The sequence below is a fragment of the Siphateles boraxobius genome, unplaced genomic scaffold (assembly GCF_051911475.1).
Source record: "Siphateles boraxobius isolate OS27281-9 unplaced genomic scaffold, OSU_SipBor_1 25, whole genome shotgun sequence".
Taxonomy (NCBI): domain Eukaryota; kingdom Metazoa; phylum Chordata; class Actinopteri; order Cypriniformes; family Leuciscidae; genus Siphateles; species Siphateles boraxobius.
Window position 1 is genome coordinate 37,175,000 of NW_027508866.1, and position 10,001 is coordinate 37,185,000.

The following is a 10,001-nucleotide window of genomic DNA, read 5'->3' on the forward strand; positions in this document are numbered from 1 at the left end:
ACAGCTGATTTACATTGTAAAAATGTCAGTATTTTTACTGTATTTTTGATCAAATAAATGCAGCCTTGGTGAGTAGCTCAAAAATATTGAAAAATTACACCAAACTACAAAGACTGTACAATCACATTCCTTCAGATAGACAGATGTTTATCTTTTATTTTTATTTTCAGCATTAGAACAGGTGTAAATGAGCCTCATGAGAAATAAATCAAGTGCTGTAAATGAACTGCAGTAATAGTGAGATTTGAGAAAGCATGACTGGTGCGTCGACTCGTCTTGTTTTTTGTGGGTTGAACAATGATTTCTGTGAGAATCTGACATCTCGTGGCATTTCACTTTGAATTACCAGCGGGAGGGAAATTGCTTTTTTTTTGCTGATGGGCCTGAGAGAACATTATCTATTACTTGTGGAAACAGATTCAAACTTGACCAAACTATGATTATAGTCTATCTTTCCCTGTATTATTATTATGCTAATTCACAATGCTTGGTAAATGCAGTAATGTGCATGAGAATATAGATTTTTTTTATTTGCTTAACAGTATTAAAATTAAAATCAGGAATTGGGAAAGTGGCTATGAAGTGCTTGTAGAATGATTTACATTGGGTTTATTTTAACGAAGCACACTGATTAACCTACAGGTAATCATGTGAAGTGGTTTGATTTAATTCTCAAACTATAAGTTTGATGAGATATAGAAACAGAAATAAAGGAAAGACTGAATGGAGTGCAAAATTAAGACTTTACTCTTTATATAAAGATGCATTTTATTATAAAGGCAGGCTTATGTTTTTCCATGACTGATGCTCATGGCTTGTTTTTTGTCTTTTGTGAGACACTGTAGTATTTTTTTTTTAAGTATGAGATTGATTTGGCTTCAAACCTAATGGCTCTGGTTGGTATTTTACTGTCAGTGCAGATATTTCAAGCGAATGGCCCTTTAACAAATTCTGTACCGAAAGCACATTGTAATGTCACATAAGCTCGTCCAGTTCTTCAGTAACTAATGGCTGCCGCAGACCTAAGAGGGATAAAGTTGAATTAATTCAGATGGTCCTGACATTCATGCATAAATAAGGCATTTAGTGCTCTTTGCATATGCCCCATTTAGCAGAAGGGAGTTTTTTTATTGATATGGCGGTAAAACTGTTAAGAATCAATTATGCTTTAATTAATTGGGCTGATATTAATCAGACAAGAATTGCAGAAACAGTCAACGAATAGATTCACCATGTTTTTAGCAGTAATTCTCAAATCCAGAAATGGGTTCTGATGAAATGCACATAATAACTTCTCAAATTTTAAATGTCAAAGGTCATGTGTCCAGTTAAACTCCAAAGTTTTGGGTGCAAATTCATCAAATCAGAACTGGAACTGCACACTATAAAAGAAAATAGTAACATCAAGTCACCTTTAGGTGATTTCTATAAAGTTTTATCCGATACAGATCGTTTCAAAGCTGCGGCACATTAATAATCAGGAAAATAACAGAATCAGTGATGCAAACTTCATCAAATATAGTTCAAGCTATAACCGACTTGTTCAGTGTTACATTGTGTGAACTAAACTCAGTTCAGTGTTGATTCAGTTCAGTTTAATAACGACATAAAATGAATCAATTAAAGGTACAATGTGTAATATTTCTGAGGATATTTTGACAGAAATGCAATATAAGATCCATAACTATGTTTCCAGTGGTGTATAAAGACCTTGCATAATGAACTGTTATGTTTTTATTACCTTAGAATGAGACATTTATATCTCCATAACGGGCTCCCCCTTCTGTGGAGGTCGACATATTGTGTGGTCATGTTTCTAGCGTAGGCGACAGCGAACACACAGCGATACAGCGAATACACAGCGCTACAGCGAACACACAGCGCTACAGCGAACACACAGCGCTACAGCGAAAACACAGCGCTACAGTGAAACACAGCGCTACAGCGAACACACAGCGCTACAGCGAAAACACAGCGCTACAGTGAAACACAGCGCTACAGAGAACACACAGCGCAGCGCTACAGTGAACACACAGCGCTACAGCGAACACACAGCGCTACAGCGAACACACAGCGCTACAGCGAACACACAGCGCTACAGCGAACACACAGCGTTACACCGAACACACAGTGCTACAGCGAACACACAGCGTTACAGTGAACACACAGCGCAACAGCAAACACACAGCGCTACAGGGAACACACAGCGCTACAGAGAACACACAGCGCTACAGCGAACACAGAGCGCTACAGCGAACACACAGCGCTACAGCGAACACACAGCGTTACAGCGAACACAGGGCGCTACAGAGAACACACAGCGCTACAGCGAACACACAGCGCTACAGCGAACACACAGCGTTACAGCGAACACACAGCGCTACAGCGAACACACAGCGTTACAGCGAACAAACAGCGTTACAGCGAACACATAGCGCTACAGCGAACACACAGCAATACAGTAAACACACAGCGTTACAGCGAACACACAGCGCTACAGCGAACACACAGCGTTACAGCGAACACACAGCGTTACAACGAACACACAGCGCTACAGCGAACACACAGCTATACAATGAACACACAGCGCTACAGGGAACACACAGTGTTACAGCGAACACACAGCGATACAGTAAACACACAGCGTTACAGTGAACACACAGCGCTACAGTGAACACAGCGCTACAGCGAACACACAGCGTTACAGCGAACACACAGCGTTACAGCGAACACACAGCGATACAGTAAACACACAGCGTTACAGTGAACACACAGCGCTACAGTGAACACACAGCGCTACAGTGAACACACAGCGCTACAGCGAACACACAGCGTTACAGCGAACACACAGCGTTACAGCGAACACACAGCGTTACAGCGAACACACAGCGTTACAGTGAACACACAGCGCTACAGTGAACACACAGCGCTACAGCGAACACACAGCGTTACAGCGAACACACAGCGTTACAGCAAACACACAGCGTTACAGCGAACACACAGCGCTACAGCGAACACACAGCGATGCAGTAAACACACAGCGTTACAGTGAACACACAGCGCTACAGTGAACACACAGCGCTACAGCGAACACACAGCGATACAGAGAACACACAGCGCAGCGCTACAGTGAACACACAGCGCTACAGCGAACACACAGCGCTACAGCGAACACACAGCGCTACAGCGAACACACAGCGTTACAGTGAACACACAGCGCTACAGCAAACACACAGCGCTACAGCGAACACACAGCGCTACAGCGAACACACAGCGTTACAGCGAACACACAGTGCTACAGCGAACACACAGTGTTACAGTGAACACACAGCGCAACAGCAAACACACAGAGCTACAGGGAACACACAGCGCTACAGCGAACACACAGCGCTACAGAGAACACACAGCGCAGCGCTACAGTGAACACACAGCGCTACAGCGAACACACAGCGCTACAGCGAACACACAGCGCTACAGCGAACACACAGCGTTACAGTGAACACACAGCGCTACAGCAAACACACAGCGCTACAGCGAACACACAGCGCTACAGCGAACACACAGCGTTACAGCGAACACACAGTGCTACAGCGAACACACAGTGTTACAGTGAACACACAGCGCAACAGCAAACACACAGAGCTACAGGGAACACACAGCGCTACAGCGAACACACAGCGCTACAGCGAACACACAGCGTTACAGCGAACACACAGCGCTACAGCAAACACACAGAGCTACAGGGAACACACAGCGCTACAGCGAACACACAGCGCTACAGCGAACACACAGCTATACAGTGAACACACAGCGCTACAGCGAACACACAGCGCTACAGCGAACACACAGCGCTACAGCGAACACACAGCGTTACAGCGAACACATAGCGCTACAGCGAACACACAGCGATACAGTGAACACACAGCGTTACAGTGAACACACAGCGCTACAGCGAACACACAGCGCTACAGCGAACACACAGCGTTACAGCGAACACACAGCGCTACAGCGAACACACAGCTATACAGTGAACACACAGCGCTACAGCGAACACACAGCGTTACAGCGAACACACAGCGTTACAGCGAACACATAGCGCAACAGCGAACACACAGCGATACAGTAAACACAGCTCTACAGCGAACACACAGCGCTACAGCGAACACACAGCGTTACAGCGAACACACAGCGTTACAGTGAACACACAGCGCTACAGCGAACACACAGCGCTACAGAAAACACACAGCGCTACAGTGAACACACAGCGCTACAGCGAACACACAGCGCTAAAGAGAACACAGTGCTACAACGAACACACAGCGCTACAGCGAACACACATCGCTACAGCGAACACACAGCGCTAAAGAGAACACAGTGCTACAACGAACACACAGCGCTACAGCGAACACACATCGCTACAGCGAACACACAGCGCTACAGCGAACACACAGCGCTACAGAGAACACACGGCGCTACAGTGAACACACAGCGCTACAGCGAACACACAGCGCTACCTGAACACACAGCGCTACAGAGAACACACAGCGCTACCTGAACACACAGCGCTACAGAGAACACACAGCGCTACAGTGAACACACAGCGCTACAGCGAACACACAGCGCTAAAGACAACACAGTGCTACAGCGAACACACAGCGCTACAGCGAACACACAGCGATACAGTAAACACACAGCGTTACAGTGAACACACAGCGCTACAGCGAACACACAGCGCTACAGCGAACACACAGCGTTACAGCGAACACACAGCGTTACAATGAACACACAGCGCTTCAGCGAACACACAGCTATACAGTGAACACACAGCGCTACAGCAAACACACAGCGTTACAGCGAACACACAGAGTTACAGCGAACACATAGCGCTACAGCGAACACACACCGATACAGTAAACACACAGCTCTACAGCGAACACACAGCGCTACAGCGAACACACAGCGTTACAGCGAACACACAGCGTTACAACGAACACTCAGTGCTACAGCGAACACACAGCTATACAGTGAACACACAGCGCTACAGCGAACACACAGCGTTACAGCGAACACACAGCGTTACAGCGAACACATAGCGCTACAGCAAACACACAGCGATACAGTAAACACACAGCTCTACAGCGAACACACAGCGCTACAGCGAACACACAGCTATACAGTGAACACAGAGCGCTACAGTGAACACACAGCGCTACAGCGAACACACAGCGCTACATAGAACACACAGCGCTACAGCGAACACACAGCGTTACAGTGAACACACAGCGCTACAGAGAACACACAGCGCTACAGAGAACACACAGCGCTACAGTGAACACACAGCGGTACAGCGAACACACAGCGCTAAAGAGAACACAGTGCTACAACGAACACACAGCGCTACAGAGAACACACAGCGCTACAGAGAACACACAGCGCTACAGTGAACAGACAGCGCTACAGCGAACACACAGCGCTAAAGAGAACACAGTGCTACAACGAACACACAGCGCTACAGCGAACACACAGCGCTACAGCGAACACACAGCGCTACAGAGAACACACGGCGCTACAGTGAACACACAGCGCTACAGCAACACACAGCGCTACAGAGAACACACAGCGCTACCTGAACACACAGCGCTACAGAGAACACACAGCGCTACAGTGAACACACAGCGCTACAGCAAACACACAGCGCTAAAGAGAACACAGTGCTACAGCGAACACACAGCGCTACAGAGAACACACAGCGCTACAGAGAACACACAGCGCTACAGAGAAAACACAGCGCTACAGAGAACACACAGCGCTACAGAGAACACACAGCGCTACAGAGAACACACAGCGCTACAGCGAACACACAGCGCTACAGAGAACACACAGCGCTACAGCGAACACACAGCGCTACAGAGAACACACAGCGCTACAGCGAAAACATAGCGCTACAGAGAACACACAGCGCTACAGAGAACATACAGCGCTACAGAGAACACACAGCGCTACAGTGAACACAGCGCTACAGCGAACACACAGCGCTACAGAGAACACACAGCGCTACAGCGAACACACAGTGCTACAGAGAACACACAGCGCTACAGAGAACACACAGCGCTACAGAGAACACACAGCGCTACAGAGAACACACAGCGCTACAGCGAACACACAGCGCTACATAGAACACACAGCGCTACAGCGAACACACAGTGCTACAGAGAACACACAGCGCTACACAGAACACACAGTGCTACAGAGAAACACACAGCGCTACAGTGAACACACAGCGCTACAGCGAACACAGAGGGCTACAGAGAACACACAGCGCTACAGTAAACACACATCGCTACAGCGAACACACAGCGTTACAGCGAACACACAGCGTTACAACGAACACACAGCGCTACAGCGAACACACAGCTATACAGTGAACACACAGCTATACAGTGAACACACATCGATACAGCGAACACACAGCTATACAGTGAACACACATCGCTACAGAGAACACACAGCGCTACAGAGAACACACAGCGCTACAGAGAACACACAGCGCTACAGAGAACACACAGCGCTACAGCGAACACACAGCGCTACAGAGAACACACAGCGCTACAGCGAACACACAGTGCTACAGAGAACACACAGCGCTACAGCGAACACACAGCGCTACAGCGAACACACAGCGCTACAGCGAACACACAGCGCTACAGAGAACACACAGCGCTACAGTAAACACACATCGCTACAGCGAACACACAGCGCTACAGCGAACACACAGCGCTACAGAGAACACACAGCGCTACAGAGAACACACAGCGCTACAGCGAACACACAGCGCTACTGCGAACACGCAGCGCTAAAGAGAACACAGTGCTACAGCGAACACACAGCGCTACAGCGAACACACAGCGCTACAGCGAACACACAACACTACAAAGAACACACAGCGCTACAGTGAACACACAGCGCTACAGAGAACAGACAGCGCTACAGTGAACACACAGCGCTACAGCGAACACACAACACTACAGAGAACACACAACACTACAGAGAACACACAGCGTTACAGCGAACACACAGCGCTACAGCGAACACACAGCGCTACAGCGAACACAGCGCTACAGTGAACACACAGCGCTACAGCAAACACACAGCGTTACAGCGAACACACAGCGCTACAGCGAACACACAGCGCTACAGCGAACACACAGCGCTACAGCGAACACACAGCGCTACAGCGAACACACAGCGCTACAGCGAACACACAGCGCTACAGAGAACACACAGCGCTACAGTAAACACACATCGCTACAGCGAACACACAGCGCTACAGAGAACACACAGCGCTACAGCGAACACACAGTGCTACTGCGAACACGCAGCGCTAAAGAGAACACAGTGCTACAGCGAACACACAGCACTACAGCGAACACACAGCGCTACAGCGAACACACAACACTACAAAGAACACACAGCGCTACAGTGAACAGACAGCGCTACAGTGAACACACAGCGCTACAGCGAACACACAGCGCTACAGCGAACACACAGCGCACAGCGAACACACAGCGCTACAGCGAACACACAACACTACAAAGAACACACAGCGCTACAGTGAACAGACAGCGCTACAGCGAACACACAGCGCTACAGCGAACACACAGCGCTACAGCGAACACACAGCGCACAGCGAACACACAGCGCTACAGCGAACACACAACACTACAGAGAACACACAACACTACAGAGAACACACAGCGCTACAGCGAACACACAGTGCTACAGAGAACACACAGCGCTACACAGAACACACAGCGCTACAGAGAACACACAGCGCTACAGTGAACACACAGCGCTACAGCGAACACACAGGGCTACAGAGAACACAAAGCGCTACAGAGTACACACAGCGCTACAGCGAACACACAGCGCTACAGAGAACACACAGCGCTACAGAGAACACACAGCGCTACAGAGAACACACTGCACTACAGCGAACATACAGCGCTACAGAGAACACACAGCGCTACAGCGAACACACAGTGCTACAGAGAACACACAGCGCTACACAGAACACACAGCGCTACAGAGAACACACAGCGCTACAGTGAACACACAGCGCTACAGCGAACACACAGGGCTACAGAGAACACACAGCGCTACAGTGAACACACAGCGCTACAGCGAACACACAGGGCTACAGAGAACACACAACGCTACAGAGAACACACAGCGCTACACCGAACACACAGTGCTACAGCGAACACACAGCGCTACAGAGAACACACAGCGCTACATCGAACACACAGCGCTACACCGAACACACAGCGCTACAGCGAACACACAGTGCTACAGAGAACACACAGCGCTACAGTGAACACACAGCGCTACATCGAACACACAGCGCTACACCGAACACACAGTGCTACAGAGAACACACAGCGCTACAGTGAATACACAGCGCTACAGAGAACACACAGCGCTACAGTGAACACACAGCGCTACAGCGAACACACAGCGCTACAGAGAACACACAGCGCTACAGAGAACACACTGCACTACAGCGAACATACAGCGCTACAGAGAACACACAGCGCTACAGCGAACACACAGTGCTACAGAGAACACACAGCGCTACACAGAACACACAGCGCTACAGAGAACACACAGCGCTACAGTGAACACACAGCGCTACAGCGAACACACAGGGCTACAGAGAACACACAGCGCTACAGTGAACACACAGCGCTACAGCGAACACACAGGGCTACAGAGAACACACAACGCTACAGAGAACACACAGCGCTACACCGAACACACAGTGCTACAGCGAACACACAGCGCTACAGAGAACACACAGCGCTACATCGAACACACAGCGCTACACCGAACACACAGCGCTACAGCGAACACACAGTGCTACAGAGAACACACAGCGCTACAGTGAACACACAGCGCTACATCGAACACACAGCGCTACAGCGAACACACAGTGCTACAGAGAACACACAGCGCTACAGTGAACACACAGCGCTACATCGAACACACAGCGCTACAGCGAACACACAGTGCTACAGAGAACACACAGCGCTACAGAGAACACACAGCGCTACAGCGGACACACAGCGCTACACCGAACACACAGCGCTACAGCGAACACACAGTGATACAGAGAACACAAAGCGCTACAGAGAACACACAGCGCTACAGTGAACACACAGGGCTACAGTGAACACACAGTGCTACAGAGAACACACAGCGCTACAGTGAACACACAGGGCTACAGCGAACACACAGCGCTACAAAGCGCGTTTCCTCACTACCTTGAAGAAGAAGTTTTCAGTGGTGTATAAAGACCTTACTTAATGAACCGTTATATTTGTATTATCTTAGAATGAGCAGTTTCTGTCTACACACACCGCGGGTTCCCGATCATTGAAATGCGCAGACATGTCTCTAAGGTGTCCCTAAACGGACAAACGCGTTTCGTTACTATGTTGCTCTTCGTGCAAGGAAGCAAGCTTAGTTCAGCAAATAAAACACTGACACAATGATGAATAAGTAACAATAATATTCGCAATAACATATAGTTTTACTGAATAATTAAGTAAACATAATTTCTTAATTTATCCTTGTAAAGAAACCTCATTGTTGAACTGCTACTCTCTGCTGTCTCAGACGATGAAATCACTTCCTGTCGGCCACCGTAACTTTTGTTGGTTGCAATTTGTAACCTCACCACTAGATGCCGCTAAAAATCACACACTGCACCTTTAAGACAATAGTTTCAATCAATTTGGTTTAATACAACCCAGATAAAATATAAGCTCACCTGGAACAAGGATAAAATGTATGAACAAATAATAATAATAATAATAATGCATTAAGGTTTACTTTCTTATGATACTGTACCTTCTAATATGGCAGCATGTTGATGTAAAATGTAAACCCTGATGACAAACCGGTTGAGAATCAAAGTTAAACCGCAAACTCAACATAAACTC

General features: G+C 48.1%; 1 long non-coding RNA gene across 2 annotated transcripts in view; it reads right to left on the reverse strand.

The window, feature by feature from the left end:
* Nucleotides 1-730: 730 nt before the first annotated feature.
* The window catches only part of LOC143749614 (uncharacterized), an 11,450-nt gene continuing 2,179 nt past the window's right edge, over nt 731-10,001 (reverse strand). For both annotated transcript variants that reach the window (XR_013207053.1, XR_013207052.1), the window contains exon 3: nt 731-1,022. This is a non-coding gene — a long non-coding RNA (uncharacterized LOC143749614). The remainder of the gene's footprint in view (nt 1,023-10,001) is intronic.